General features: G+C 40.1%; 1 protein-coding gene across 1 annotated transcript in view; it reads right to left on the bottom strand.

The window, feature by feature from the left end:
• Adgrg4 (adhesion G protein-coupled receptor G4) overlaps nucleotides 1-8,982 on the bottom strand; it is a 132,607-nt gene extending 123,625 nt beyond the window's left edge. Inside the window, exon 1 of the mRNA XM_047537190.1 lies at nucleotides 8,849-8,982. The gene's annotated coding sequence lies outside the window, so the exon portion shown is untranslated. The remainder of the gene's footprint in view (nucleotides 1-8,848) is intronic.
• Between the last annotated feature and the right edge of the window lie 16,895 nt (nucleotides 8,983-25,877).

Genomic DNA, 25,877 nt, shown 5'->3' with positions numbered 1-25,877 from the left:
TAAAGGCAAATTGATAAGAAACCTAATAGAAGACAGCCATCTACAAGCCAAGGAGAGAGGTCTAGAACAGATCCCTCCTTCCACAACCCTTTAAAGAAACCAACTCTGCTGCCCTCTTTATTTCAGACTTCTAGCAATATATTTCTGTTTACCACCCACTCCCCAGCTTGTGATACTATCTTACAACAGTCCTAGCAAATCAATACAGAGTTGTAACCTCTGAACATAAACAATCACAAGATATATTTACAGCTATTAAGGAGGTATTTGTATGAAGCTCATTTGCTCAAAGGGTCCAGAAGGCTTTGGTTCCTGTCTATGAGCCACTTTTCCTGGTTAACCAGGATTGCTGGCAGATAGAAGATGTTCTGGAAATATCTTCAACAATACCTTTAAATATTACTCCCAACAGCTGGGTGCATTGTTGCACACCTATAATCCCAGTGGTGTGGGAGACTGAGATAGGAGGATTGCGAGTTCAAAGCCAGCCTCATCAATGGTGAGACACTAAGCAACTCAGTGAGACCCTGTCTCTAAATAAAATACAAAATAGAGCCACGGATGTGACTCACTGGTTGAGTGCCCATGAATTCAATCCCCAGTACCAAAAAAAAAAAAATTAGTCCCATCAATGTTGGTTTCATATCATGACAAATTTATCTCCTCTATTGTGCATAATATCGTGGACAATTTTTGCTGAATTCCATTTTAAAAGATTTGGTGCTGCCAGTCAGCCATCCCACCAGTGCCAAATATTATTTTTATGCAATAAATCTTCAGATTTTCCCAATATCTTTTTTCCCAATTAGGGGCTTATCTCTGACAGTACCATGATCTCATTTAATTTCTCTAAGGTTTTTCCCTTCTGAGTGATTACAGGAGCAATTACCTTAGCCAAAGCTAACCAAGTGGTCAGCTAAGGTTTTATCCTGAGATTCTAGATCTTTGTGCTTTTAACTATGCACCACTTTTATTTTAGCTATTTTCCTCAGTTAACAGCATCTGAAAGTTCTTTAACTTATCCATTTTTATAGGTGTTTCTATTGAGGTTGAAAAATATCTTTATTTTGAAGTCAGATTAACCTAAAATCACATATTTACTATCACTATAAATATTTATCCTTTTCTCTTTTGTCAGTTTATAAGTCTAAAACTTATTCTTTATGACCACCAATGAGTCCATCTGAACTGATTTAATTTCTGTGAGTTTATCTTTGAAGGATAAATTTAAGTCTACAATAGCATGTCCTATTTGTCAGATTTTTTGGTTGACTCTTTATGTGTAAACAATTAATAAACACAATTAAATTCAAATTTCTCAAGGGAGTTACTCTAGATCTATGCAGTATGTAGATAGTTTTTTGTTTATTTTGCTTTTAACAGAGATGAACACTTAGGTGTTTTTACTTTGTTAGGTAAAAGAAAGAAACTAGGTTTGTAATGTTTTAGCAACGGACAACACTATGTCCTGTGATGTGTGAAAGAGAAAGCAACAATGATTTTCAGAAGGTTAGGAAACAAACTAAATATTAGCGAGTGTTTTGTTTTTATTATTGTTTTGTTTGTAGGGCTGGGGATTGAACCTAGGGCCTTGTGCATGTTAGACACATGCTGTACCACTGAGCTACATCTCTGGCAAAAGTGTTGCTTTTATAATACGAGGGTTATTATAGCATAGAGAACTACTGAATTTAGTCAGAACTAAACTAATTGAACTCTTCATATATTTTGCTATTGCTATTGTGACACCTAAAAAAAAGGGTATGTCTTGACTACTGAGTCTAATGAAAGACCAAAATAAGCAATTAATCTCTGATGATTCCCATGTAATTGAGTCAGTATTCCTAGTACCTCTTTTGGTGCTTTATGAACAAAAATGGCAGTGGGACTGTGAATCTAAAATCTTGGGGAAATTTTGTGGTAATAATTACTGTATCAGTCTTTGTGCTTATACATTAATATGGGGCTTTTATCTTTTGAAGTGTTTAGTCATTGAAATATACTCATATATAACTTGTCCCTAGTTCAGGTATATCATAGCTCAGCCTAGATCATAGTAAGTTGATCACAATACAATAATGCAGTCTGGAATGGGCCAGGGTGTAAATACAGTCTCACTCCCTGGGACAACTCACATACTGCAGGAAAGCCTGAACAAAGATATTGCAACATTCACGAGAAGCCTCATTCCAGAGAATGGTCAACATCTATCAACCAGGTGAGCAATTACTTTGACATCAATCAAGGCACATAAAAAGAAATAGATCTGACTAACAAGAGGTACAAATGAGTGGGATACATAGAACAAGTAACAGAGATGAGTCCCTAAGCCAGGGTTTAGGGGTGGAATTCCCCGAGAAAGACTATGCATTTACTATTTATCTATGGACTGATTACTTGTTTTCAAAGAGAATTGGAGATAGTGTAGAAGGATTCATTCAATGCTAAATAGAATCAAGTTTTAAACAAACTAAGCAATAGAGTATAAAGGGGAAAAGATACTTAAGCAGGTAACCTGGTCCAGAAGTAAGACGAAGATTCAGTTGTAGAGTTACAATTCACTCAAGCAACCAAGGAGAGCATTTAAACTAGGGGGTGGAAGAAAATTTCAATGGTGATCAAGGACCTGGACTTTGAAAGGTAAGTGGTATTTGCATGGGTAGAGATAAAGTAGCAAGCACTTCAGTTAGAGGGAGAGAGCTAGTTCTTACACCAAAGCCTAAGTAACGTGTCTGAAGCAGAGATGATGAGGAGGAGCCATGAAAAAGTGGATAAGACCGATGGAAGGGGGCAGAGGGACAAGAAACAAGTGGCACAGGATACTGAATATTTGCCATGGAATTGTTCTGGGCTCCTTTGTAATAAAAAGTTTTGAAGAATGCAAAACTTAATTAGAGATAAGACTTAGGAAAATATGCTGGATAATAGGGCGAATGTCGTTTCAATGTGACCACACATGAATGCCTAGGTCTGGAAGAGGGACAGGGACGGGCATTAAATGGTAACAATGGTTGCTGAGATGTAAGGAGTCCATGACATTATAATATCAACAGGGAGACTGGGTGGGGACAATTGAGGATAAGGGAGAGAAAAGGAATGGAATCAAGAGAGATTTCAGTGATCTCCTACCTAAAACAGGCTTCTGAATTGATTTCTATGCATATATAAGTATGTCGGGATGAACCCAACTACTATGTATAATTATGAAGCTCTAATTTAAAAAAATAACCTTCTGAAATGGCACTTCCTTCCCAAGGGAAGCTGTTCATAGGGAGGCACACATTCTCTGGTTGCTCACATGTCATCATAAGGGTCTCTCTAAATGGGAAAAGGGAATCCATGTGAAGGAGGAGCCATGATGCATCCATTATGAGGGGTTGATGGTCCCTTATTTTAAGGTTTCCTATTAGTGAAAGGTGAGTCAGTGGAAGCCCCCCTACCTAATCAAGCCAATGTGCTGATTTCCATGGCAATACCTAATATCATGAGATTTGGCTCTTAAAAAAATACAGGTTCTGTAGAAGGAAGTACTCATCCATTGATACCTCCAATATCACACACTGTACCATTCCCCAAGGAAAAGACTTGAGATGGTTCAGAAAACACCATATCTATTAATAACACATTGCCATAAACATTTCAGAAAAAGATTTTCTCTAACTGACTGAAGGACCAAAAGGAGAGAGGAGTTGCTACACCTCCACTGGGAAGATTGATGGTCTCTCCATTAAGGTTTCCCATTAGTGGAAGTAGGCCAATGACTGACCTTCTAGTTAATCAGGGCCACTGTATGACTAGCCAGTGCTCGTGTCTCCTACCACCCCCAGAATGTGAAATCATAGGGTTGCACTACAAAAACTGATAGGGGTGGTCCCAAGAGGTAATGCTTCCTCTATGATGATATCTGAACCTCCACACATGGCACCTTCCCTAAAGACAGAATTTAGAGTGCCACAGACGTCATCACTTCCATAACCAATACCTACATATACACCTCATATTTCAGCACAAGTTTCTTTCACAGGATTAGGAGACCCACAAAAGAGAAGGATCACAATGCCCCCATGTGAGGCATAATGTCATTTCTAAACACTGTTTCCCATTGGTGTCTTATCAGCCAGTAGCTGCCCTGCTTCTTAGTGATATCATCAGTCACCACACACAATGTGTTTTTAAACACCCCATATACCCAAAGCATAGGATCTGGTTATTAAGACAAATAGGAGTGGTCTTATAAAGTAGAGTTTCCCACGTCACACAGTCACACCCATACCCTGCACTCTACCGCAGAAGAAGGAGATTAGAGGGGTTCAAGAGATGTCACAGACATTACTTTTCAGACATCTGCATAATGTGATCTCTGAGTTGCTGAGGAACCCTTACCATTAAGGAGCCAAGATGCCTCCTATGTGAGGTATTGATGGCCTCTCCACTAAGGTTTCCCATTGGTGGAAGGTGGACAATGGCTGTCCTCCTACTTAATCAAGGGCACTTTGTGGCCATTCAATGTTCTCCCTTCACCCCAGAGCTCCAAATTATTGTTTTGTACCATGAAAATTGATAAGAGTGGCTCCAGGAAGAAATGCTTCCTTTATGACATCTGCACCTCCTACACGGTACAGTCAATAAGGGTCAGAATTTAGTCTTGCAGATGCTTTCCTTTCTATTACTAATATTATTAGTAATACATTACTAATATACTACTATTTGTTTTTCAGTGCAAGTTTCTTTCTAATTGGCTAGAAGGATACTGAAGGCACAGGTATCATTAATCCATCATTTTGAGGCATTGATGGCCTCACGAACTGAAGTTTTCCATTAATGGGAGGTAGTCAATGGCTGCCCAATTTCTTGATCACTACCTCAGCATCAGTAGCCAGTGTGTTTATTTATTATCTCAGAATTTCAAATCGTAGGATCTCTGTCAGTAAGAGGAATACAAACCCTAGAATTCCATGCTCCCCCATGAGGCCCTTATATCCAAATACTGCAATCTATCCAGGGAAGGAGATCAGAAGGTTACATAAGTTATCCCTGACATTACTCTTCACATCTCCATAAAAAGTTCTCTCAGAGTGCCTGAAGAGACACTTGGGGAGGGAGGGGCCATGTTACCTCCATTGTGAGGCATTGATGTCCTTTCTGCTAAGATTTCCTATTCATGGGAACTGGCCAATGGCTACCTTCCTATTTAATCACAGTCTCTGTATCACTAGCCATTGTGCTTGATTCCCACCCTTTACAAACTCAGGGAGCCCTGGAAGGTTTATGTTTCTACATATAACATCCACTTCAGCATAGTGCTTCCTTCCTGGGGAAGGAATTTATTGGGTTGCAGAAGTCATCTCTTAGTTTACTATTCACATAACTTAACAAAGCCTTCTGTAAAGGCTGAAAGATTCATGGTTGGAAGATCCATGGTTTTCTTATGGTGCTGAGTGGCCTCATAAGCTACAGATTGCCACTGGTGGAATCTGAGCCAATGGCTGACCTCCTACTTAATAATATTCTTCTTTCTGCCAACCATGGGTGGAGTTCATGTCAGATCTAAAGGTGAAAAGGTCTCTCTCCCATTACCACTCTCCTGAGTATACAAAAAGCACATACGGATTTTATGAAGAGATGAGTTAAAAGCTCATAGTCTTGAGACATTAAGTGCAAAATGTCACTTAGAGTTTGTGGAGTAGGATAGACATATTACACAAAATGAAAAAGATATTTCAAAATCTCTCAGCCTAATTATATGTAAATGTATATAATATAGGCTCTATAAAATTTACATATTATACAAACTTACAATATTGATTAATTAATGATGGTGTTACCAGTCAGAAAATGTATGGGCCTTTTCCTGACCCCATTTAAATCTTTTGAAACTGATTTTAATTTGCTTTGGGGATATATATGAATCGGGCCATGGTTGCTATGGAGATCTCAAAGCTCATCCAAACTTCTCTGTGGTTATGTCTGAAATTATGTCTTTAGGGAGATTCAAATTATGAGAATGAGGACTGTGGGTGTCTGCCTCTCAAGGTGCCACTTGTTATCAGCTACCATCATCTACTAAACTGGAAAGACTCATAGATTCCCAATCTTAATAGATGATTACATTTCATAGTAGATCTTTTATCCTGTCAACCACCCTGAATAACACACCAAATTAATTTGGGGGCATAAATGGATGTGCTTTTTAGGAGAATTTGGCTCTATTTTCAGCTGTGAATTATGCATTAGTAAGAATTATTTGGACAGCATTCATCATCATTTCCGAAGTTAATGAAATTCCATTACACTTTGGTACATTTTCATTTCACCCAGTGGTAAATTAATTCTCCCTCACTCTTTCTGTCTCTGTCTCTTGCTCCTCTTTTGCATCATTTACAGTAGTTACAGAAAGGGAACGTGGAGAGGCTTCATAAGAAGAATAAGTTAAATAAGGGCCAGGAAAGACAGATGTTACTGATTCCATGTATAATGATGATGTGCTCTGTAACTCAGTGCCAGGATGAAGGCTGCCTGTTTTCTGAGCTGCCACTATTGTTTCCACTGATCCAGAATTTAGGGCAGGGCAGGGTTGGAGCTGGGAAGCTTATCTGGGTTACAACTTAGAAGTCTGGTCGCTCATTCCCTTGACACATGGCTTACACCTGTGAGCCATCAGCAGCAGGTAGAACATGCCACCCAGCCACATTGCTGAAAAGACTTCTTGACTTAGCAGGGCTCCTTGAACAAATGAGAGAGCCAATGGCATTGCAAAGTCCAGGTTTACCACACTGAGAAGCCAGTGTGGAGTTCTCCTCAGGGCTGAATATTTGTATCTATTACCACTCTGGTCCTTCCCTGGCCAGCACCCTGCATCCACACCTACTCATGGTGGGATCCTGCTCCCACAGGTTCCCTGCCCAATAATCAAACAAATGTCTTCTACCTAGTTCCCTAGAAACAGAACAAAGTGCATCCTGGAAGCACTTTGACCCCTCTCTCACAGGTGGCTCTGTATGTTTCTAGACTTTTCTTCCAGCTAGTAGTGTAGAGTTAAAAGGGAGTTCTGACACTGAACACAGAAAAAACTGGAGTTTGAGTTCCTTGGACTACTGTGGGGACATTGGCAAGTTCTATACCAACTTCATCTATAGTTTCCACAACATAAATACCCTCTCACACAGACATATTATGAGGAAGAACTGAGATAATATATGGAAAAACATCAAGCACAAAGGCTGCAACTTAGGAAAGGGCAGTTATTATTATCACTTGCTCATTCTAATGTTTACTGACTACTCCCTGATTGCCTCCTCCTTTTCAGTTTTCTGTTTTCTGTTTCCTGCCTATCCTCCCTGAGGCTTAGAGAGTTAACTGAAGCATGACACATGTGACCCCAAACATCACACAAAATATGGGAAGTTAGGGCTTCCTTGTATTTTGTTTAACCAATTCACTAATTCCACCACTGAGTTCCATCAGGCACTGTGTTAGACAAATGTGTGTGTGTGTGTGTGTGTGTGTGTCTGTGTGTGTGTGTGTGTGTGTGTAGAGTGAGAGAAGAGTGGGAGAGAACCTGTTCTATTCCAGATAAAATTAAAGATCTCTCATTTGAATAGGCCCCTGTATGTGCTGGGAAATGTTAGGTGTCATGGAATGTTTTAGGTGGAAAAGGATGTAGATACTAAAGCCATCTCATAGATGAGGGAGGACGTGAAATTAAGAGGAAGTTTATTTTCAAAGTGTCCAGTGGTTCCATTATAGAAGTAATAGATAACATCGTATAAATCTTCTGCCTTCAGGCAGATTTGTTTGTTATTTACAAAGGAGAATGGAACCTTTGAATCATTTAAAGAGGGATGAGGTTTCCAAATTCCTAACTATCAAAACCATACAAAACACATCAGTTTCCATAACTGAATAAGTCCTCAATCGATTCTGTCACAATTATTAGAAATGACCATAGTCAGATGGATTGTTTTCTGGTTGATGGTATTCAGTCAAACTGGCCAGAATGAAATCAAACAGATGGCAATATCATTGATTAGATGATCACTGGTCATTTTCTAAGCCCCCAAAATGACTTCTCAATGAGCAATTCAGACTCCTGCTTATATATAGTAGTTACCACTTTAGATTACTTTTCAGCTTACTTTAGTTGTCCTGTGTAATAAAAATGTATGTTTATTTAGATTATTTAATGTTCCTTATTTCAATTAACTCCAGACAGGTCCCCTTCAGAAGCAAAAGGCAGAGAGCACAAGTTTATTTGCCTATATTAACCAAATTGGCAGGTACTCAGGCAAACACAACTATGGTAACATCTGTGCAGTAAGCTGCCTGGAGCTCCTGAGCCAGGAGAGTGATTTGAGTCAGGTGGAGATAAGAGGGGCCTTGGCTGTAATTTATAGTCATTGGGGAAATGACAGACTTGGGAAAGTGCCCTACTCTTGCTGAAAGCAGAAGCCATTAATGAGGGGAAGTCATCAATATTGATTGTGAAAGGTACAGTAAATCCTGTGACCACATGCATCCCCTTATCACAAGATGTTCTCCAAGAGTCACCAATCCTGGAAATCTATACATAAACCTGATAACTAAAAGGCAGCATGAAAGCAGCATGATATAGACACTGCATTGCACTGGGCACCATGGAGCCTGAGGTCTGGGTCTCTCTCTCTCTCTCTCTCTCTCTCTCTCTCTCTCTCTCTCTCTCTCTCTCTCTCTCTCTCTTTCTTTTCCCCCCTGGCCCTCAGGCCCTCACCAGGTCCACCTACAAAAGGAGACAAATTACACTAGATATATATCTACCCCCCATTCTACAATGCTCTACAAAGAGGGAAGTAAAGAAATAAAAATATCCTACCTTTGGAAGCAGTAGGTATTCTGTCAATGGTGAAAGTATTTTCCAGAAGCATGCAATTTTAATAACAATATTAGTAGCTAAACTCTTCTTTTTGCACAAGGTTTCAGGTTGAGATCACGAACTTAAGTCTTCCAAGTTCTTCATTTTGACTGATTTACTCACCACACAACACATGAACACTACTATTTTTAGTTCCTGGCCCTGTCCGGACTTGCTTATACCTTTTTTTAGTCCCTGGCAAAGAAAGTTCCACACTAGAAAGGAGACTATTACACGTTTTCATTCCACTTTGGTTGAACATTTCTCATCTCACTGGAAATATATGAGTGGACCAGATACTCTGCATCCTTGCTGGCATTTGATATTATCAGTTTTGTCTTTGTTTTTGTTTTAGTCATTCTAATAGGCGTACAAAATCTCACTGTGTTGTTTTTGGTTTCATGTGTGTGTGTGTGTGTGTGTGTTACTGGGGATTGAACCCAGGGACCCTTAATTACTGAGCCACATCCCCAGCACTTTTTTATATTTTATTTAGAGACAAGGTCTTGCTAAGTTACCTAGGGCCTCGCTAAGATACTGAGGCTGGCTTTGAACTTGCAATCCTCCTGCTTCTGCCTCTGAAGCTGCTGGGATTTCAGGCACGTGCCACCGTGCCTGGTTCTCACTGTGGTTTTAATGTGCATTTCCCTAATGACTAATAATGGTGAGCATAGCATCTTTTAATGTGCTTATTTGCTAGCACTATGCCTGGTGCATAATAAATGTTCCTTTGCAAAGTTTCAGCTAGTTTCTACCCTACCCCCTTCTTCCCCAAAACATGATTTCAGCAGAAGCCACCTAGAGACAATAACCCCAGGATTTTAAGTAGCAGTCACATGCTTAGAGAAAAAGGGATGGAAGAGCTAGGGAGAAAAGGGGGACTCTTTTGGAACTTGTCACACACCACATCACAGAACTGACCACAGACTTCTGATAGGAAGAAATGCACTAATTCTAAAAATTTTTTTCAATACCAACTTTTCTGAATTAACACACACACATACAGAGAAGAAGCTTTTTAAAAATTATTTTAGAGTCACTTGCACAATAAAGGTAGACAGTTAGATTGTCAAGGAGCTGTGACAAGTCACTGAGACACTGCCCATATGTGCTGCATTATCACAGTTATGACTCATATAAAATGAAATGAGAACATTTACTATCTTTACAATCTTCCCTTCACACTCCGAAATGAAGTCTCCATAGTTTCTCATTTCTTTTGTTGTTTTTAAAAAACACAACTTGATTCTCAAAGCCTGATACCTGATTGCAAAGCTCTTTTTCACTCCCAAATATATACTTGAGTACCTAAAACATACCCAGTGCTAGGCTAGACAACATGGAAGAAACTAATGGTAAATAAGACATTCTCTCAATTCTTGGGGGGGTAAATGGTATCTTCTTGTACCTCAGGCATACTTTAGGAAACAATTGAAAATTCTGCTTATCATCCAGTCTGAACACGTGGAATCTAGGCATGAGATGAGTCCTCTATTTTTTCTTTAACTCTGCCTTTTCCCTTGTGATAACCCTCTGAACACAAAACTTCCTTTTAGTCCAGGACTCACTTCCTCTTTTTTAACAGCTTCTCAGCTTGTGTTCAAATATTTCCTGTTTACATATTATAAATGTCTTTATTTTTCTCTGTCTTTAAAAAACTACAGGGATCCAGCTGCAGTGGCTCACACCTGTAACCCCAGGGATTCAAGAGACTGAGGCAGGAGGATTGAAAGTTCAAAGCTAGTCTCAGCAACTTAGCAAGACTCTAAATAAAGACTCTGCCTCAAAATAAAAAATGAATAGGGCTGGGGGTGTAGCTCAGTGGTAAAGCTCCCCTGGCTTCAATCCCCAGTACCAAAAAATTATAAAGAAAAAATATAAAAGGTTAAATTAAAGGTTAAATTTGTTTCAGTATATATGCTTAGCCTAAAAAACCAAAAAAAAAAAAAAAAAGTCAAGGAGAAGTGGAGTAGAAGGAAGAGTAAAATCATTGTAGTGCATATTAGTTTCATATTACATAGATATGTAATGATTGATAGATAGATAGATAGAGAAATAGATACTTCTTTAAGGAACCTTTTCATCTAATTAGTAATTCAATGGGAGGAAGAGGAACAGGGGGTTGTATTTAACAGAAAACACCAGAAGGAAGTCCATTCCTTTCAGTGAATAATTCTGTACATGCTTATTTATTATTGAAGAGAATTTTGTGTTTGAAGGAGGAAGATTTGGGTTACTTGACTACATGGTTAAGTCTTAATTATCCATGTTAACAGAGAGAAGCAATTGCTCTGATAAACTGAGGCAACAGATAATCAAAAATTCTTTCCACTAATTAGTCACCTATCCTCCTACAGTCTGTCTCCTGCTCCACCCCCCAGGCAGCAAAATTTTCTTGTACATTAGACAAAATGTTTTCCCGAGGTAATCTCTCCCCCTACAGGCAACTAGCCTACCAAGCTGATCCGTCATTCCCTGAGGAGAAGCTGTAATGCTGGACTACGTACGCATTCATTTACATCGCGGTCTGGGGATGGCAAGGAGTAATCTCCTCCTAGAGACCGAAAGATGCATGTTCTCTAGCCTGAAAATACACTCACCTCCTGCTTCCTTGTATTAGGACATCCAGGAAGATTAAGAACTGATATGACCAGCAAGAGCTATGTGACTTCAGGGAAACTGCTCTCTGAGCCTCAACTTACTCCACTGTAAAATGGGTATCACAGCAATCATTACTTCACTGGGTTATTGTCAGATATATGAGATAATGAGTGCAAAGCACTGGACACAATGGATGTCCTTGATGATAACAGCTGTTCTTATTAACCAGGGTTATTGACTGTACAGAGTCAAGAGTCGAGATTAAGTAGATCATCTCAACTAGGGGTTGCTAGTTTGTTGTTGTTGTTTTTGTACCAGAGATTGAACCCAAGGGCAATTAACCACTGAGACACTTCCCCAGGTCTTTTTATGTTTTATTTTGAGACAGAGCCTCACTAAGTTACATAGGGCCTCACTAATTTGCTGAGACAGGCTTTGAACTTGCCATCCTCCTGCCTCAGCCTCCTGAGCTTTTGGGACTGCCAGTTTGTTTTAAGTCATTTATTATAATTACAATAAAAGCTTTTGATTTTTTCTAAAAAAAAGTAGAAGAAATCTAGGATATTTCTAGAAGAATCTAGAAGATTTGTATTATCCCACAATTACTTTTGCGTTTTTCACTCTCACTTCTGATATTCTTTCCTAATAGCAGAGAAAAGTATAAGATTCCACCTGGGGCAATGAGAACCCTGGGCACTCCCCCAGGGGTGAAAATGTATCACATGAAGTTTGAGATCAGATGACTGGGGCCTTGACATGCAGCTCCAAGCTGCTGTGAGTTCAGATGAGCATGAGCAAGCAAACCCTTCTTCCAAAGGGGCATAGAGTGTTTCTAGTGCCTGCAGCTCCACTCAACTTTCTCCAGGTTCCTAGACTGACCACCCATTCCTCCCTACCAGAATAACTTGGCTTCCTTTAAATATGTTCATATCATTGACACATTTCCTACTCTTGTCACAGACCCAGGAGCAATATTCTCTTGTGAAAAAGATTTGGTAAATATCCAATTTCATTCATTATAGGCAGGTTTTATCAGACCAGTCTTAAGGGTTCTGGAATCAGTCTACAAGCAACTTTGCCTTTGTTAACTATCTGCACAACCTCAGTCAAATCAGTTTTCTTCTGTCGAATGAACCTGGCTGCCCTAGAAATTCTCTGAGGGTGATTCCTTCATTCTCAGACCACATAGGATTCTGGGATTCTAGATAGGAGAGGAAGAGGACCAGTGAGAAAGGACACAGTATGAGCAGATGTTTGGAGAAGTCCAAAGATGTATCATGTCTATTTAACACTGCCCAGAGTGGGTCTTCTCCCAATCCCATTGGCTCAAAGGAAAACATATTGGCTTGAATATAATGAATGAATTAAACACTGTGGTATTAATGTACCAGTGAAATCCCATAAGTTATCTGCTTAACTAGATGATTTATGGCATTTTTCAATGGGCCTCCATAGAAGAATCTGATCTTGCATTAAAACAATGCTTCTTTTACGCACTAGGTGGCAGCAACACTCAGCTTTGCCAAGTAGCAGAAAGTGGCCTTTCCTTTGTCATTTCTGTGATTTGGGAACACCTCCATACTTTCTATTTCTATTCGTATTTTTATTTTTCTGAGCAACTAAACACGTGTAATTCCACTTTTGAGTGATCACAAATAATTGCACAGATGTCAGTAGAACATAAATCCAGGAAGGAACCAGAGTACTAATTGAGTATGATTCTTTAATTTACAGAGGATAAAACAGAACTGGAGTGACTTGCCAAGGTCATACAGGTAGTGACTCAAAATTCGACTCTCAGTCCCAATATCTTCCCCTTTTCTTCTTTTGAGAGGTGAAAAGTCCCAATAGTTTCACTTAGTAACTGCATATGTGCCCTGGGGTGATTAGTCAACTTCTCTAGGCCTTGAGTTCCTCATCTTTAGTATAATCACAGTATTTACATCATGGGAATTTACCAGAATTAAATGAGATCAACCACATAAAGGACAGAGAGGCACATCACACTCAGGAAGGCATGTCACACACAAGGATGCCTTATAGCATTTTATAATCCAATTTCCTGCAACAAAGTCTGATACAGCACACTATGTACAGTTTTCCTTCTTTTCCCCATACTGGACAGTGTATTCATTTGTAACAAAACTATACTCAAGAAATAAGAAATGGGAAGAGGGTGGGTATCCCATAAGAGATTGTCTAAGGCTTCTTCCAGTGCAAAGAGTCTCTGATTCTAGTATGAAAGTTCAGTGTGCCTAACTCCAGGGTTTCTCCCTTAGGAGAGGAAGTGAGAGGGACAGGGGCTCCTTCACTTAGTATCCCATTTCATCAGTCTCTCACCTACAACAAAGATTTGAGGTGGAAGAACTGAGTTGCCCCTGACAGTCTCTGAGATCCACTTCTGCTTCATCTGACCCTTTTTAAGGAATGATAAGACCCTCATGCACAGAAACATCAATACAGGTGAGTCTCGTATAGGTGGGAACATCACATTTGCAAATATCATAGTGTAACAATTATCAGAGAGCCAATCATCAGAAATCATTCTTAGGACAGAAACTACAGAGTCTTTCCAGTCACATAACTACTGGGCCACATTGTGTGGCTAGTAGCATCATGTTGAATGACTGTAGCTAAGTTAAATTCAAGTCATGATATTGCTTTATATTTACAAAATGCCTACACATTTATATAACATTTTGTTTGTTCATTTGATCCTTGAAACAACACTGGAATCAGTATGGAAGGTAATCAGACATCATCTCAAAAATGAGGAGCATATGAGAGGCATGACAAGATCAAAAGCAAAGAGGAACCAGACACAGTGGCCAGTAACTGCAGTCTCTGCTAATCAACAGTTTGAGGTATGAGGGTTGCTTAAGCCCAGGACTTCAGGGGCCAGTCTGGGTAACATAGCAAAAGAGTCCCTCTCCCACCCAAAATAAAAGAAGAAAGAAAGAAAAAAGGCCCTCAAATCAGAACAATTTGAGTTAATGTCACATCTCTGGCACTTTCTAACTATGTAACTCCAGGCAAAGTGAATATTTCTAAACTTCACTTTCTCCTTGGTAAAATAGGGATAAGAGCATTCTCTCCAAGAATTGTTATAAGAAATAAATAAGAGTGTATAGAAATAATGGGCTCATCATTTTAAAATCTTACTTCTTATTATTAAATGATTGACAGTTTGTAGGTGACAGAAGTCAAAACAGGCACCTCAAGTCCAGTGAGCTAAATGCTCAAATTCAAAGAAATGGGTACACATATCCAGAGGCAGACTTCTCTTTCTAAATATAAAGAGCAGACTTTTCTCATCAGCTGATCTTTGAAACCAAAATCCCTTGTTTGTCCAGGATGGAAATTCACAAATGAATCTCTAACATTTGATTTGGTGAAGCACTTTGGATGTTCATACTTCCATGTGTGTTGCTTTCGTTAGATTTTGTCTAGTGTTGGTGCAGAAACTGTTCATTATGTTCTATAATCAGCAGGGCTACTTCTGCTCCAAGAGGCTCTACAGAAAGAGGAAGTTAGAAAAAGTCCAGGAAAGCATTAACAGTGTGGGGTGGGTGGGGATGCAGAAGGAGGTTTCAGTCAAGAACCCTCAAGTTCCTTTTCATGCCTGGAGAGAAGAGTTAAACCACTTTTTCCCCAAAACATATAGTCTCCCCATCACTGATTACACAGATATACAATAAACTGGTGGCATTTCCCTGGAAAGCAATTTGATTTGAAAGCTCTTTACATCTCTTCCTGCATTCCAGAGACCATATTCCAAAGATGAAATCCCCAAAGGAGCAGTGGGTGAGAGGGCGTAAGACTGCAGGTCATTCATTTCAAGCCCTACTATTTATATGGTCAAAAACTGGGAACAATCCAATGTTCAATAATAGTGTCTAAAAAATGTAGCCTATTGACCAGATGGAATGCTATTTAAGCTTTAAAATGATAAGTATGTGGGCTGTGTTAAGTAAAAAAGGCAGACTACAACATGACATAGACACAAACATTACAACTATGTAACCTAAAATATATGTGGACATTAATATGAAACAAAAGGGCTGTGGTTCTGACTCAATGTTAGAGCGCTCGCCTCGTATGTGGGAGGCACTGGGTTTAATCCTCAGCACCACATATAAATAAAAAAAATAAAGGTGTCCATGTACAACTAAAAAAAAATTTAAATATATAAAAGAAAGAAAACATACGTAATGGGTAGAACTTTTTTTTTTTTTGGTACCGGTGTTAAACCTAGGGGCACTAACCACTGAGCAACATCCCCAACCCTTTTTACTTTTTTATTTTGAGGCAGGGTCTCACTGAGTTCCTTAGGACCTTGCTAAATTGCTGAGGCTGGCTTTGAACTCATGATCTTCCTGCTTGAGCCTCCCGAGCTGCTGGGATTATACACATGAGCCACAGTGCCCGGCCTGTATAGAACATTTTAATTGAGTTTGATTTATCTACTATGCATGCCATTTTACAAACATTATCTCATTTAATTATCATGACAACTAATCATCTTGCTAGTTTATGCACCAAAAAAAAAAAAAAAAAAAAAAACTTGCCTGGATTATAATTTGAATTGCACAGCATTTTGAAAGGGGACACTAAAATGAATGCCTCAGCCATTAACTAGCTATGTGATTGGACAAGTCACTCTATCTATATTGTTTCCTTCATAAAATGAGGGAGAAGTTGATTAAATGTTCAATGTGAGTGTCTTTGAGCTAGCATGTGAGTCACAATTTTAGTTTTTGTGTCTCTGGTGTTCCTGAGAATCACAACCCAGAATGCCTACCATACAGGTTTTGAAAAGTATGGCACAAAATGGCACTAGAAAAAATATAACTGATCTTCCTATTTTAAAGCAATACACAATTTGAAACGTTCTATTACTGTCATTTATATTTCCATGAATTGGAGACCAGACTGAAAATGTTTCCTTTCTACCACACCCAGAGAATTGGCAGCAACTGGGCTGGGGTGGAGGGGGAGGAACATAACCAGGAAGAATGTGAAACTATGCACAAATAGTGGCAGTGAAAAGTGTTGACATTCTGTGCCATCCCCAAAGCCAGAGAAAAAGAGGGTTGTTTTCAGGAAGCATTTAATTGCTTTGCCCTGTAGGAGGCACTATTCCCCCCGGTGCAAGTACTTCCTGAGGTTTGTGAAATGCATTTAAACACATGATCTGATCTGGGTTAACCCCTCCTTAACCTGATCTTCTTCCAGGCCCACGTGCCTCCCTCTTCATAAACTGCTGAGGTGGCAATCTTCTGGTTTAGAGTCTCACTATGTGCTGATCTATTTGCTTGTTTACTTGTTTTTGGTACTGAGAATGTAACTCAGAACTTTACCACTGAACTACATACAAAGCCCCTTTAAAAAAATTTTTTTTTCTATTTTGAGTCAGAGTCTGGCTAAGCTGCTGACACTGGCCTCAAATTTGCAAATCCTTTGACCTCTTCAGGCACCTGAGTTACAGGCTGGAGCAACAGGCCTGGCTGATGCTGTTTACTCTTGAGAGGTTTTCTTTTCTTGCAAATCTATCTTCCAATAAGGCTGTTGGCATTTGTAAAACAAAAAAAGTGAGGAAAGGATTCAAGCACCTGGTGGGGGCTATGATCTGTTGGTTTGGAATCTATTTGCTCTGCTTTCTGGAGGGGAAGGATGTGCCTGGGGGAGGGGGCAGATTGGTCTGTGACTGACAATGTGCTTTGCCTCTACCTTGAGGGAACAGACTCTACCTTGTCCCCTTCTAAGGCAGGCCTTCTTCTCCTCAACAGCTGAGGGAAGTGGAGGAAGGAAGGAAGGGGGTGGGGCAAGAACACAAAGGGTACTGGTTTCTGTGAAGTCCCAGTATTCTGATTTTTAAAAAGATTTCAAGTATATGAATGACTCCTGTGTTTATTTTCCCCCAAACAAGGCTCTTTGTTAAATAGTTATACACAATTATTTTCTTTTGCCTGAAAACTTGGTGTCTTGTCTCGGGCTGCAAAACCCTTTGCTAGCACTTGGGTAACAAAATGCTTGTTCTCTTGACCTCCTGTCTTTATTGGCTAATCACCTGGTGAAACATGTCCATCCCTGTGTACACAAATGAAGACACTTAGGAATTTCAGAATGGCAACACCAGGACTTTATAGCATCCGTGGACTCTTTGAACTGGGGATTGAACCCAGGGCCTTGTGCATGCGAGGCGAGTGCTCTACCCACTGAGCTACATCCCGGCCTGGCCACAAATGAAGACATTTAGGAGAAAGGTGCAGGGGAGGAATATGAGGCTTTCCAGTAACTGGAATTAGGGCAGGATTAGTAGGTGAGGAATTACCTAGTCCAATCTGATCTGTGTGATATATCATCATTATTAATGGTATTAGCATTTTAGGGGATAATACTACTGACCTTCATAGCATAGCTACCATATGCTGCCTCTTCATATTAGCTACTATTCCTACTAGCCACGTCATATGGAGCCTGTACCATATATCGGATGATGTGTCTGATCCTTTATATCAACTGATTTGAGTATCAATAAAGCAGTCGTAAGCAACTGTCATTATCCTCATTTTACAGATGAAGAAACTAAGGTCCCAGGCTGTAGTCAAGAGGCAGAACTGGGACCCAGACCCAAATGTATTAAATTCCAAAACCCACACTCTTCTCACCCTACTGCAGAGGATAAAGAACACACTTGGGGACCATGCAAGTTAACTAGTAGGTTACACTCTTAGTCTCTTACTAAAATTCAAATGCTTATATAATGACAGCATTTCTCCCTGAACCAATTTCCTCCAAATGTCATTTCCTCCTTCTATAAACAGACTGAACACATCCCTGACTCACATTAGAACAAAGTCATTTCACATTTCAGATTTTCTTTCCCCTGCAGTCATCCCTATGGCAATTCCACAGGCCCAGGGCCAAATTCCAGCTCATAGTGGAAGAAGTGTGAATACCATAGGCTAAGAAATTAGCATGGGACCAACTCACAGAGTTCCCCTAAGTGCTGCCTTACCCGGCTATTTCCCAGCAGGCTGTGGATTAAGATATAAATGAAACATATGGAGATGGGAGAAAGCATATGTCAGGCATGCTGTGGCCCATGTTCCTGTCAAGCATACACACTGGGTCATTTTTAATCATAAAAACACCACCGAAATATATCTACAGAACCAAATTAAAGTCACTGCTTTATTTTTCACACCTTCCTTCTTAAATCAGCCTCATCAGTACTATGCCAGTGTACACACATCCAGAAGAAACCAGAATTCGGCACACCCACCCCTCCCCCCATACCAAAAAAAAAGAGAGAAAAGAACAGTTAGTTCCAAAAGACTGAGCAGTTCCTCCTGGGTCTGTTTCCATTGAATTAATTAGCCCCAGGCATCATGGTAAATGTCATCATCATCAACAAAAACTATTTGAACATAAACCCTCTGCACAGCACCATGCTGAACTCAGAGGATAACACATAAAAGAATTTATTATCCAGGGGGGTACAGTGGGGAGCGCCTGCAGTCCCAGTTACTTGCAGGGCAGGAGGATTGCTTGAGCCCACAAATTCAAGACATGCCTGGGCAACATAGTGAGACCCCCACCTCATAAAAAAAGTGCTTGCCAGCCAATAGACGGTAACCACTTGCAAAGGTCAGTTGGAAGAGTCATTTCTTTCATGAAACCTCTCAGGTACTCTGATGCCTGGCCATCTCCCCATTTCCCACCCTCACTCCCAGATCTGGTCACTTGTTTAGCCCTTGGCCTAGGCTGCCAGGCACTGTTTTTAGTTGTCCTCTCTTCCTCTGACTCCTCAATCTGCTGGAAAACTCCTGAACTCTGGAGTCAGATTATCCTGACTTTGAATCATGCCTCTGGGAGGCGGGGGAAGGGTAAAGATCAAGAGACAGAGGCTTGTGGGCCAAGATGATTGCCTGGGAGGAAGCAGCGAGGAATGTGTCTGGAACAGAAGGCAGGGGTCACCTCCCAGGAACCCTACAGAAAGAATGATTGCTAAACAGCCTTGCAGTGTGCCTTTCACAACTTTGCCACATCTCCCTTCATTGCCCTCCCATCTCTTTTTCAGTTTCATCTGAAGGGAGGATATAGGTCAAATTCCAGCTGGATTACATAATGGTCCCCAGCACTGGTTCAGCGATGCTCACTTTATTTTTCTTCCAAAAGATTGTTTGGGCGACCTTTCACATGTTTGTATAGAGCAAAGAGCATTAGATAGGGCCTCAAGAGACCTGGGTTCCTGCAATGGGGACTTGAGTCAGCTCCTGCCTCTGAGTCTAAACTAGGTAGCCTTGATGATCCTTCCTAGTGCTGATATTCTGTGATCTGTCCTCAACAGTAACAACTGGAAACTAAAGCAGGGCATGTGTATTTCATCAGAGCAGAGAAATATGGTCTATTTATCCACTGGCTCAGAGATCGCCTTCACTTTTTCCCTTTTCCCTCTCCCTCTGCCCCGAGTCTTCCTCAACACTCTCCTTGGGGGATTGGAAGGGCTACCTGTTCTACTAACCTGAGTCTCAGAAGTTTTGCTGTTTCTGTTGAGTCTTTCACCCCAGCTTTCTGCAGAGACAATGAGAACCCATTGATGAAACCTGCTTCGGCTCTTGTCTGCCCTAGAGGGTATGCCCTAGAGAGCGCACACACAGGTTGCTTTATACTCTTTGGCCCTTTTTTCTACCAGAGTACACATTCTCTAAATAGATCTTCAAGCTGGCCATGAAACAAGGTGGTTTACGGTACAGCCTTTCAGCTACACAACTCTTTTAGCCACTTGACAACTGAGTTTTGCAAATGAAAGTCCTCAAGAAGAACCAGAGTAAGGTCCGATTTGTAATCATTGAAAATGGTTTCAGTTTGGGTCTCAAAGTCTTAATGATTGAAGACTTTTAAAACAATAGGACTTGATGATTCATGAAGAAACAAATATGAATATGGATGAAATTTCTTCCATCTGCACAGCTTCCAAACATCTACATCAGTGCTCAAAGCAACAAACCATTTCCTCTGCCATGGAGGCATCTGAATTTGTAGCAGAATAAACTGGAGATTGAGTGTCATGGGTGAGAGAATGTGGCCTACTCTCAATCTGGCTCAGATTCCCTGAGAAACCTCTAGGGGGTTTCTTCTGTCTTTTACTTCCTGTGTGCCATCTGAATTGCTTTACTTTCCCTTTGCTCATATAACTAGCTTGTACTAAAATTTAGTTGGGTTTGTGCATGCACTATCCTATGTGAGGGAAAGAAGAGGAAAACCATGTATGTTTTGTTTTGTTTCAGACTGTACTGCAGGAAATCAGGGTACAAAATACCATTAGGCATCTCTGCCATCCCTCCATATATGTGATGCACCTTCTACCTGCCCATGTTGTGATGTACTTGCCTGCTCTGTGATGTGCACTGTAACTTGATGGTGATGCTTTGTTTTTCAGTGTATACCCCAGGGCAAAGTTTCTCTCTGCTCTCAGTAGAAAAAAATGTTCAATATTCAGAATGTATATAACACTAGATCTATGTTAGCACTTCTTGTATTTCCCAATATCAAAGGGTAATGGTGTTAAGTACTCTACTGTAATTGACATCACAATAGGCATGAATCAGTACCTTTCCCTAGGACATATATTATATAAATAATAATCAGCAACTCCAAGAATGGGGCACATCAATCTGTGTCTTAACAAACCATCCTGACTCTTCTTTTCTTCTCACTTTTCCCATCTGGATTTTGCCAATTTGTAGCTCTATTAGAAACCCTAAAGTGTCTTTAAAAGGCATTCTTTGATATTTTATGTTTGTTGGCATCCTATGAAGCTTCCCTTGTATTGCAGACCCATATTTAGAATGAGAAGACACAGCCCATGTTTGCTCTACTTTATTTGATGTCAAAAAAGACAGCATTTTCTTCCCCTTTAATGATTTTAAGTTTGAGCTTTTTCAACATCCTGGTGGCCATTCAAAATATTTTCATTTCTTCCTCCTTCAGTACCCAGGGAAGCTTTTAGTACTCTCTTTCATTTATTGAACAAGTATTCCTTGTAGGATAACAGTGTGATAAATGTGGCATACTTTCCTTTTACACTTGTATTTTTTTTATTTGTTCTAATTAGTTATACATGACAGTAGAATGCATTTTGACACATCATACATAAACGAGTGTAACTTCTCATTCTTCTTTTTGTATGTCATGTAGAGTTACACAGGTCCTGTAATCATATGTGCACATAGGGTAATAATGTCTGCTTCATTCCACTATCCTTCCTACCCCCGTGCCCCCTCCCCTCCCTTCACTGCCCTCTGTCTAATCCAAAGTATTTCTATTCTTCCCTAGTCCCCACTTACTGTGAATTAGCATCCACATATTGAAGAAAACATTTGGCCTTTGGATTTGGGGGCATTGGCTTATTTCACTTAGCATCATATTCTCCAGCTCCATTCATTTACCAGCAAATGCCATAATTTCATTCTTCTCTAAAGCTGAGTAATATTCCATTGTTACACATGTATTTTTGAAATCAGTAACTTTGGGGCTGAGCCTTTCTAGACGTAAACTACTTAAGGGGAATCATATCTATCTCCAATTCTGTAGGGAACATTCCTCAAGCTTATCTGACAGCAGTCACTGACACCATGGTCTAAGTAAGCCAAACCGTTTGGACAGAGAAACTGAGGTAATGGTAAAGACTCGCCAAGGAATGAAGGTCTTTGTAGCTGTTGAGGCTGAGTTTGAACTGAGGGGAGGCCTTGTTCTGACATGCATCCCAGCAAGCTGTGATGTGAACTCACCCGCGCTGCCTTGCCTCATGCTGTGTGCAGGAGCTTGCCATTCCCCCAGTCCTTTGCCTCAGACCTGTTGCTGGGCAGAATTGCTTAGGCATGCTTGGTTTGTTTACACTACCTGGACCCTCGACGTATAGTTCACCAATAGGCTGACTCTGTTATACTTTAACAAGTGTGTTAACCTGATTGGATAATGTGTCTATATATGTCCTGTGCAACCCTAAATAAAAGTAGATCCGTGCCTTCACAGCTCAATCTCCGATGCTTGGGTAAGCGCACTGGGTAAGGCTAGGTAGGGTAGTCATCATCCGTCCTCACCCTCAGCAAACTTGTCTCAGAACATCTACACATTGCTAGACATGTGTCAAGCTCCCATTTGCAACACATTTCTTGTTTAATAGTTTGAGTCAATTCCATTAAAGGCATTAGAGACAGCTATGCTGATACTTGGGTTGGAGAATGTAGTTGTGAAAAAACTTTACCAATGAGAAAGTACAACTATGAAAAGGCTCCATCACCAGAGTGTGAGGGCTGGATCAAGGAAGAAGTGATGGCATGGGTTGTGAATGAAGAACACACTATGGCTTATCAAATGGAAAATCAAGAGGCACCATGAAGGGGATATATAAGCCCTAGAGTGAAATATACTGACTCTACTACTTACTGACTGTGTGATAACCTTCAACAAGTTAGTTATACCCTGTGCCTGCTTCCTCATTTGTAAAATGGAGATGATCATAGAAGTTAGCTCATAAAGTTGTGGTGAGAATTACAGGAAACAATCCATGTCAGGCCTTCAGCACTGTACCTGTCATTGAGTCATCACTGATAAATGACAGCTCTTGCTATCCACCAGTAAGCATCCAAGACTTACCTACCACTCCAAGCAGATTGCCACCACTGCCACACCCTTCCTCTTGGAGCTTTGTCTGAATTTCCAGTTTGGACGGAAATGTTCTCTTCTTCATCCCCTCAGAAGCTCACATCTCCAACCCTGGTGAGCTCAGGCAATGAAAATCAGGGCCCCACCCTAGGAAAGACCAGAGACTCCCTAAAAGAAGATGACACCATACAGCCTGCAGAAGGTAGAGAGTAAGGTATCCTGTTCCATCCTTGTCATCACCCCCACCCCCTCAATGTGTGCAAAGGGAAGGAGGGACCCTAAAGGGTCAGTTGAGGGGAGGTGCTGCAGTTGTAGTAAGAATTCTGGGTTTGAGAAGTCTTCCATAAACCAATTGAGAAATGAGTAGGCCCTGAGGTAAGTCTGCTCCCTAAGAGGCAATAGATTCAGGGCAAGAGTCAAGATGAAAGAAGAAAAAAATTACAAAACTAGAGCCCTGTCTAAACTGGGTATGATGGATGAATCTGCCAGGTAGCTAGGGATGGGGGAAAAGAGCCCCCACATGCTGGTAAGCTTACAACTCAGTACAGCGCTGTGGTAGTGGCAGCTTAATGCAAATGTGTTAGACTGGTAAGTTCTCTGAATTTTTATTGGATGTGAATTCAAGTTTTATAAACTTTATCTTTTAATAGAAAAATATTTGACAATCCCTAGACCTGTTATGACTGTGGTTTCTGAATATTTTCCTGTTGGTGTAATTTTTTTCTTTTGTTTTGTTTTTAAATATATTTTTAGTTGTAGATGGATCTTTATTTTATTTATTTATATGTGGTACTGAGAATCAAACTCAGTGCCTCACACATGTTAGGCAAGTGCTCTACCACTGAGCTATAACCCCAGCCCTGGTGTAAGTTTTAAAGAGGAAAATTAGCCAAGTAGGAGAGAAATAAGTGAATAGGATTCTAGTTCTCTTCTCTTCTCCCTGGGGAACACTTTCCAGATACAGGGAAGAGACTTGAGGCGAGGAGAGGGGAGAGGAGGAACTGCCTGGGTTCTTTCCCAGGCAGTCTGTTTTAGCTCCTGAATAGACTGCACTTTCCCAAAGCTGGCAGCCTTACATTCCAATGTTTTTCTGAGAAATGTACAGACAGTCTGGCAGGGGATCCTTAGGGAGCCACTCTAGCCCCAAGGAAATATCTAAGGATACCCAGATATGAATCATCAGCTTAGAGTCAAAGAGATGTGTGTGCCAGGTTCAGGGCTTCCTTCTCTCTTTTGATCTCTTTGCCAGACACAGAGTAGATGGACAGTAAAAGTTTAATTTAATGACTTACTACAGAATGAAATGATGAATACTAAATTTCATAGTAATCCATCAAAGATGTCAGAGAAAAAAGAAGGGTTACCTATAGATTAAAAGATGCTTAAAAGGCATATCAATTAAGGCAATGAATGGACCTGATTTGGAGTTTTATTCAAACAGCTAATAATGAGATAATTGGGAAATGTGAACACTGGCTAGATATTTGATAATTTTATTTACCCTATACAGTGTTTGTTTTTTAACCTTAAATGTTGTCATCCTTTTTGAAATAAGAGGTTTTATACTAACATTCAGATTCCCGGCTTATTTGGAAAAAATAGAGAGATGTGGCCCCAGATGGACCCATCTCCCAGCTCAGCAACTGAGTGCTGTGGTGAAGGCATGCTGTTCTTTTGAAAGTACAACAATGACTAGATTCCCTAGGCTCCCATCTCAAGTCCAGAGTAAGTGTCAGCTCTTCCCTTGCTATCCCAAACAGAACTGATGCCTCATCCTTCTGAGCTCTTAGAACCTATCCTAATTACTCAACCAGCTCCTTGTGCCCTTGTTTGTTTGTGGATGTCTTATCTCCCCTCCCTCTCCCATACCCAGGCTAGACGAAAGTTTTAAGAAACTCTGAATACTGAAAAGATTGTGTAGGGTGCCTCCTCATTGTAATTCCCAATCAAATTTTATGTTTCCAAATAAGCTGAAGACAAACTATCTAGATTTAATAAACCTACAGAAAAGGTGAAAGAATGATAAAATGAACTCCATGTGACTATTCAGATTTTTAACATTTTTTGGTATTTGCTCTTTTCTGGTTTTCCCCCGAACTACTTACCAGTGTGTTTCAAACATTATGAGTCATCACCTCCAAATTTGTCATTATTTATTTCTTAACCAATAAGACATTCTCCTACATGACCACAATGTCGTTTTCACACCCAAGAACTCTGATCTCAATGCAGTATTATCTATTATACAGTTTGTATTCAAAATCTTCCAACTGTCCCAATAACAATGCCCTTTGAATTTATTTTTAAATCCAGGTTCTATTCATGGATCATGCACTACATTTGGTCTCTTTAGCCTTCTGTCATCTAGAATACTTTCTTGAAGTTTCAGTATTTCAAGACGTTAACATGTTGAAGCATCTAGGACAATTGTTCTGTACATTAAGTCATAGGCTAACTTTGTCCTAATGTTCTTTCATTATTAGATTTGAGTTCAATATTATTGCAAGAAACTACAATAGTAATGTTGCTTTTTTTTTTTTTTTTTTTTTTTTTGGTACTAGGAATTAAACCCTGGGGCACTTTACCACTGAGCCACATCCCCAGCCCTATTTTGTATTTTATTTAGAGACAGGGTCTCACTGTGTTGCTTAGCACCTCACCATTGCTGAGGCTAGCTTTGAAGTCACAATCCTCCCAAGTTGCTGGGATTACA

This window comes from Sciurus carolinensis, chromosome X (assembly GCF_902686445.1).
Source record: "Sciurus carolinensis chromosome X, mSciCar1.2, whole genome shotgun sequence".
In the NCBI taxonomy this organism is placed as follows: Eukaryota; Metazoa; Chordata; class Mammalia; order Rodentia; family Sciuridae; genus Sciurus; species Sciurus carolinensis.
The sequence above is the reverse complement of the archived record's forward strand: the minus strand, read 5'-3'. Positions and strand labels throughout refer to the sequence as shown.